Genomic DNA, 7500 nt, shown 5'->3' with positions numbered 1-7500 from the left:
GCAGAACGACACGCGAACACATGCATAGAGTTTGTGACCGTTGTCAACTTGAATGTATCGGGCGCTGGCTGGGATGTGCCCGGCGGAGACGGCAGAACGACACGCGAACACATGCATAGAGTTTGTGACCGTTGTCAACTTGCATGAATCGGGTACTGGCCTGTGTGCGCCCGACGTTGACGGCAGAACGACCCGCGAGCACATGCATAGAGTTGTGACCGTTGTCAACTTGAATGTATCGGGCGCTGGCTGGGATGCGCCCGGCGGAGACGGCAGAACGACACGCGAACACATTCATAGTGTTGTGACCGTCGTCAACTTGAATGTATCGGGCGCTGGCTAGGATGTGCGCGGCGGAGACGGCAGAACGACACGCGAACACATGCATAGAGTTTTGACCACTGTCAACTTTAATGTATCGGGCGCTGGCTAGGATGTGCGCGGCGGAGACGGCAGAACGACACGCGAACACATGCATAGAGTTTGTGACCATTGTCAACTTGCGTGTATCGGGTACTGGCCTGTGTGTGCCCGACGTTGACGGCAGAACGACCCGCGAACACATGCATAGAGTTGTGACCATTGTCAACTTGAATGTATCGGGCGCTGGCCTGTGTGTGCCCGACGGAGACGGCAGAACGACCCACGAACACATGCATAGAATTTGGACTTCCTTGAAGAAGACGTTGACATAAAAAAAAAAAAAAAAAAGTCAAGCGGGTACTGGCTCAAGTGTGCCCGACGGTGACGGTAGAACGACCCGCGAACACATGCATAGAGTTGTGACCATTGTCAACTTGAATGTATCGGGCGCTGGCTGGGATGTGCCCGGCGGAGACGGCAGAACGACACGCGAACACATGCATAGAGTTTGTGACCGTTGTCAACTTGAATGTATCGGGCGCTGGCTGGGATGTGCCCGGCGGAGACGGCAGAACGACACGCGAACACATGCATAGAGTTTGTGACCGTTGTCAACTTGCATGAATCGGGTACTGGCCTGTGTGCGCCCGACGTTGACGGTATAGAACGACCCACGAGCACATGCATAGAGTTGTGACCGTTGTCAACTTGAATGTATCGGGCGCTGGCTGGGATGCGCCCGGCGGAGACGGCAGAACGACACGCGAACACATGCATAGTGTTGTGACCATCGTCAACTTGAATGTATCGGGCGCTGGCTAGGATGTGCGCGGCGGAGACGGCAGAACGACACGCGAACACATGCATAGAGTTTTGACCACTGTCAACTTGAATGTATCGGGCGCTGGCCTGTGTGTGCCCGACGGAGACGGCAGAACGACCCACGAACACATGCATAGAATTTGGACTTCCTTGAAGAAGACGTTGACTTAAAAAAAAAAAAAAAAAGTCAAGCGGGTACTGGCTCAAGTGTGCCCGACGGTGACGGTAGAACGACCCGCGAACACATGCATAGAGTTGTGACCATTGTCAACTTGAATGTATCGGGCGCTGGCTGGGATGTGCCCGGCGGAGACGGCAGAACGACACGCGAACACATGCATAGAGTTGTGACCGTTGTCAACTTGAATGTATCGGGCGCTGGCTGGGATGTGCCCGGCGGAGACGGCAGAACGACACGCGAACACATGCATAGAGTTTGTGACCACTGTCAACTTGCATGTATCGGGTACTGGCCTGTGTGCGCCCGACGTTGACGGTAGAACGACCCACGAGCACATGCATAGAGTTGTGACCGTTGTCAACTTTAATGTATCGGGCGCTGGCTGGGATGTGCCCGGCGGAGACGGCAGAACGACACGCGAACACATGCATAGAGTTGTGACCGTTGTCAACTTGAATGTATCGGGCGCTGGCTGGGATGTGCCCGGCGGAGACGGCAGAACGACACGCGAACACATGCATAGAGTTTGTGACCATTGTCAACTTGCATGTATCGGGTACTGGCCTGTGTGCGCCCGACGTTGACGGTAGAACGACCCACGAGCACATGCATAGAGTTGTGACCGTTGTCAACTTGAATGTATCGGGCGCTGGCTGGGATGTGCCCGGCGGAGACGGCAGAACGACACGCGAACACATGCATAGAGTTTGTGACCACTGTCAACTTGCATGTATCGGGTACTGGCCTGTGTGCGCCCGACGTTGACGGTAGAACGACCCACGAGCACATGCATAGAGTTGTGACCATTGTCAATTTTAATGTAGCGGGTACTGGCCTGTGTGTTCCCGACGTTGACGGCAGAACGACCCACGAGCACATGCATAGAGTTGTGACCGTTGTCAACTGAAATGTATCGGGCGCTGGCTGGGATGTGCCCGGCGGAGACGGCAGAACGACACGCGAACACATGCATAGAGTTTTGACTTCGTTACAGAGGACGTTGACAAAAAAAAAATAATAATAATAATATCAAAAAAAAAAAAACATGGTCAACTTTAGTGTAACGGGTATTGGCTTAAGTGTGTGACCCAATGGTCAGAATGAGTGGGCAGAGTGAATCGGATTATATATTAAGGGGAGTGTCTTGTCTCGCCGGTCGATCTTCAAATTGTAGAAGTTTCCTCATATATCTCCTTGATTTCGTCAAGATATATCCGGCACGGGAGCAACCCCGACACTCCTCTGAAAATACGGGTCGCTCCCATGTGAGAAGGTCGATGGTGTGATCGACGGCACGAGTGTCATGCGACCGGGCGAGGGCCGAGTAATTAGCCGACGGTGATGCACACATGCGTAGGCATGGGACCCGTTGTCGTTGCACGAGTCTGTGAGACGGGGCGCCGCCGGACAAGACATACCCGGCACGGGAGCAACCCCGGCACTCCTCTGAAAACACGGGTTGCTCCCGGGTGAGAAGGTCGATGGTGCGGTCGATGGCACGAGTGTCATGCGACCGGGCGAGGGCCGAGATTTAGGCCGACGGTGATGCACACAGGCGTAGGCTGGGACTCGTCGTGTTGCACGAGTCTGTGAGACGGGGCGACGGCCGACCTCGACGGCAGGCCGCCCGATGCATCCGCAAGGTGTGGCTCTCGTCCGAGATTTTGAGATCTCTTTAGTGTAGCGGGTATTGGCTTAAGTGTGTGATCCAATGGTCAGAACGAGCGGGCAGAGTGAATCGGATTCTATATATGAGGGGGGTAGTAGAGTCGATCCAAGACTCGAGAAGGCTTTTAATGTCTGTCGTGTGTGTATGCGTGTCATGGTTGGACTCCAGCGGGCCCTTTCGGTAGGGTCAGCCGTCGTTTCATCGCGACCATGTGTTGCAACTCGGCGCTCAGAGCGGGGGTTTTCACCCACTCGCCCCGTGAGCAGAGGTGTCCCTCCGTGCACACGTATATATCGACGTTCAGATATGAAGCTTTCGCGGACGGGAGTCCACCCGAGACTCGAAAAGGCTCCTTGCCTGTGGTGCGTAAATATGTTTTTGCACGTCAGACCCTTGCTGGCCTTCTCGGTAGGGTCAGCCGTCGTTTCATCGCGACCATGTGTTGCAACTCGGCGCTCGGTGCGGGGGTTTTCACCCACTCGCCCCGTGAGTAGAAGGTTCTTTCGTGCATATGTATATATACAATCCCAGATATTGAGCTTTTTCATCCGCAGAACCCCCGGTGGAGAAGAGAGAGAGTAGAGATGAGAGAGAAAGGAGAAGGGAGAAGGCCTCTCGCGTTGCGTGGTCGATGGCACGAGTGCCATGCGACCAGGCGAAAGGCAAACGGCAAGCCGACGGCGACGGCAGGCCGCCCGACTCACCCGCAGAGAATCTGGGTCTCGTTCGAGATTTCGAGATCTCTTAAGTGTAGCGGGTATTGGCTTAAGTGTGTGATCCAATGGTCAGAACGAGCGGGCAGAGTGAATCGGATTCTATATATGAGGGGGGTAGTAGAGTCGATCCAAGACTCGAGAAGGCTTTTAATGTCTGTCGTGTGTGTATACGTGTCATGGTTGGACTCCAGCGGGCCCTTTCGGTAGGGTCAGCCGTCGTTTCATCGCGACCATGTGTTGCAACTCGGCGCTCAGAGCGGGGGTTTTCACCCACTCGCCCCGTGAGCAGAGGTGTCCCTCCGTGCACACGTATATATCGACGTTCAGATATTGAGCCTTTTCATCCGCAGAACCCCCGGTGGAGAAAGAGCAGGACCTCGGTGTCGTCAGATATCGAGCTTTCTCCACGGGACCCGTTCGGGCATGCTGCCGTTGCTGCGACCATGTGTTGCACTCGGCGCTCGGTACGGGCTTTTTCATCCAAGCAACGAATGCACGCTCGAGGCGTGCGATTGCTCTCCCCTGTTCCAGTGGACGAGCCGTCGCCCTCCCGCGTCGCTTCGAACCGGTCCCGTCTCCGAGGCGGGACCACTGCGACTCCTCTCGAGACGACCCAGTCGACTCGGGTAGAGATACACACCTCGAGAATCCCTTCGGGCGGTTCTTCGATCACTGTACCGTAATAGCACGGCATCGACAATTGAGAATTCAGAGAGAGAGAGAGGGGAGTGCGAGAGCGACTCCCGGACGGCGAACGGGCCCAGCCCGGTTCTGTCGACCGTTACCTGGTTGATCCTGCCAGTAGTCATATGCTTGTCTCAAAGATTAAGCCATGCACGTCTAAGTACAATCCTGAACATACAAGAGAAACTGCAGATGGCTCATTAGATCAGTTATGGTTTATTGGAGAAAGTCTTATACCATGGATAACTGTGGTAATTCTAGAGCTAATACATGCAACAAAGCGCCGACCCTTCGGGGGAAGCGTGCTCTTATTAGGAACAAGGCCAGCCCGGTCCTTTCGGGGTCCGGTCTCCGCTGGTGAACTCTAGATAATCATGCCGATCGCACGGTCTTGCACCGGCGACGCTCCCTTCAAAAGTCTGCTCTATCAACTTTCGATGGTAAGTTATGCGCTTATCATGGTTGTGACGGGTAACGGAGAATCAGGGTTCGATTCCGGAGAGGGAGCCTGAGAAACGGCTACCACATCCAAGGAAGGCAGCAGGCACGCAAATTACCCACTCCTGACACGGGGAGGTAGTGACAAAAAATAACGATACAGGCCTCTTCGGAGGCCCTGTGATCGGAATGAGTACACTTTAAATCCTTTAACGAGGATCTACTGGAGGGCAAGTCTGGTGCCAGCAGCCGCGGTAATTCCAGCTCCAGCAGCGTATATTAAATTTGCTGCAGTTAAAAAGCTCGTAGTCGGATTTCTGGCCGGGGCGGGCGGTCCGCCGTGAGGCGTGCACTGCCCGTTCCCCTTCTCCCCGTCAAACGGGAGTCGTGGGAGATTTTTCCCGGCCAGTGATTCGGTTGGTCGTGCGGTGCTCTTAACTGAGTGCCGTGCGAGACTGGAACGTTTACTTTGAGAAAATTGAAGTGTTCAAAGCAGGCCAAAGTGCCCGAACAGCTCAGCATGGAATAGTGGAAGAGGACCTCGGTTCTATTTCGTTGGTCTTGAGATCCTGAGGTAATGATCAAGAGGGACTGCCGGGGGCATTCGTATTGCGGCGTGAGAGGTGAAATTCTTGGATCGTCGCAAGACGCCCGACAGCGAAAGCATTTGCCAAGAATGTCTTCATTGATCAAGAACGAAAGTCGGAGGATCGAAGGCGATCAGATACCGCCCTAGTTCCGACCATAAACGATACCGACTCGTAATTCGCCGGCGTTCCTCCCATGACGCGGCGGGCAACTCTCCGGAAAACCAAAGTCTTTGGGTTCCGGGGGAAGTATGGTTGCAAAGCTGAAACTTAAAGGAATTGACGGAAGGGCACCACCAGGAGTGGAGCCTGCGGCTTAATTTGACTCAACACGGGGAAACCTACCCGGCCCGGACACAGTGAGGATTGACAGATTGAGAGCTCTTTCTTGATTTTGTGGATGGTGGTGCATGGCCGTTCTTAGTTGGTGGAGTGATTTGTCTGGTTAATTCCGATAACGAACGAGACTCTTGCTTGCTAAATAGTCCGGCCACCCGTCGTGGTGAGCCGCGAACTTCTTAGAGGGACAAATGGCTTTCAGCCATACGAGATGGAGCAATAACAGGTCTGTGATGCCCTTAGATGTCCGGGGCCGCACGCGCGCTACACTGGCGCAAGCAGCGGGTACATTTGCCCTCGGCCGAAAGGTCCGGGTAATCCGCTGAGACTTCTCCGTGCTGGGGACAGGGACTTGTAATTGTGTCCCTTGAACGAGGAATTCCAAGTAAACGCGAGTCATCAGCTCGCATTGATTACGTCCCTGCCCTTTGTACACACCGCCCGTCGCTACTACCGATCGAATGACTTAGTGAGGCCATCGGATCGACCGTCTGGCACCCCCGGCTTCGGCCGGTTGTCGAGGCGCGACGAGAAGACGGTCAAACTTGATCATTTAGAGGAAGTAAAAGTCGTAACAAGGTTTCCGTAGGTGAACCTGCGGAAGGATCATTAACAGAACCCTTCCCCTCCGTGATCGGAGAGGGAACAAAGGGGGAATGTCGGAAAAGCCGTCACAGAGAGACACGCGGAGAGAGCAAATTGGAAAAGCCGGGGGGACTCGAGCGGGGTTTTCACCGCCTCCTTCCCCGTTCCACGGTCGAGGTCAGACCCCGCGCTTCGCCTTCGCTCTCTCCGACAAAAAGGAGACGGGCGTGTCACACACAGACCAGCCCGGGGAGTACCCGGTTCTTCTCTCGTCGTCTGTCTCACGGAGTCTCGCACTCCCGGTAGCTTCGAGGGAGAAGTCCCGCAAGGGTGGAGACGCCGTCGCCGTCCGCGGCGCGGCGCTCCTCGAGGCATTCTCCGCAGGGCAGAGAAGGGGCACCGGTGTCGCCCGATTTCCCCCCAGTCGGCGAGTCTGACTCGCGCGACCCGCCCTCGCGGCGGTGGGGGGAAGGAGGGAGCCCGCTTCCCCCCTCGGCTCGACGGAGGATATTTCTTTCCAGTCACAAGCAAAGAAGGCACAGAGTCCCCGTGTCCTTTCTCCTTCCGTTCCACTTCTTCCCTCGGCTCTGAGGAGAGTTTGCGAACGCGGGAGTCTTCCAGTGGCAAATGACAATTCTTGGTGGTGGATCACTCGGCTCGTGCGTCGATGAAGAACGCAGTTAGATGCGAGAATTCATGTGAATTGCAGAACTCACTGATCATCGACTTATTCGAACGCAAATGGCGGCTCGGGGATGCTCTGCTCCTCGAGCCACGTCCGTCTGAGCGTCTGAAGACAATCACTCACAGAGTCGGCGTGTTCGCGCGCCGGAGGAGCGCCCGGCCGCAGCCGTCCCTTCGACGGCCGGCTGCGTCGGGTCAGTGTCAGATGGAGTTCTGTGATGTCGGCGCCGGTGAAACTCGGCGAGCAGGCTCGATCGGTAACCGGGGGTTCGTCGGTCGTGCGACGTGCCATCGGGGTGTAGACGTATGCGCCCGTGGTGCGGTCCAGCGTCCGACCCCCCGGAACGGTCGAGGAGCCTCTGCCGGGCAGAGCCGGTCGACCCAATCGCGGGGTCTCTCGTCCTCCCGTCTGCGTTCTCGCAGGCGCATGGT

At 55.7% G+C, this 7500-nt stretch overlaps 2 non-coding genes across 2 annotated transcripts; both read left to right on the top strand.

Annotated features, from left to right (window-relative positions):
- Positions 1-4533: 4533 nt before the first annotated feature.
- On the top strand, positions 4534-6411 carry LOC139968342 (small subunit ribosomal RNA). The gene has a single exon (XR_011793347.1). It is a non-coding gene; the product is annotated as a small subunit ribosomal RNA (ribosomal RNA).
- Positions 6412-7016: 605 nt separating this feature from the next.
- On the top strand, positions 7017-7176 carry LOC139968223 (5.8S ribosomal RNA). The gene has a single exon (XR_011793260.1). It is a non-coding gene; the product is annotated as a 5.8S ribosomal RNA (ribosomal RNA).
- The last annotated feature ends 324 nt before the right edge of the window (positions 7177-7500 follow it).

The sequence above is a fragment of the Apostichopus japonicus genome, chromosome 5 (genome assembly GCF_037975245.1).
Source record: "Apostichopus japonicus isolate 1M-3 chromosome 5, ASM3797524v1, whole genome shotgun sequence".
Classification (NCBI taxonomy): Eukaryota; Metazoa; Echinodermata; class Holothuroidea; order Aspidochirotida; family Stichopodidae; genus Apostichopus; species Apostichopus japonicus.
This window is presented reverse-complemented; position numbering and strand designations above follow the sequence as displayed.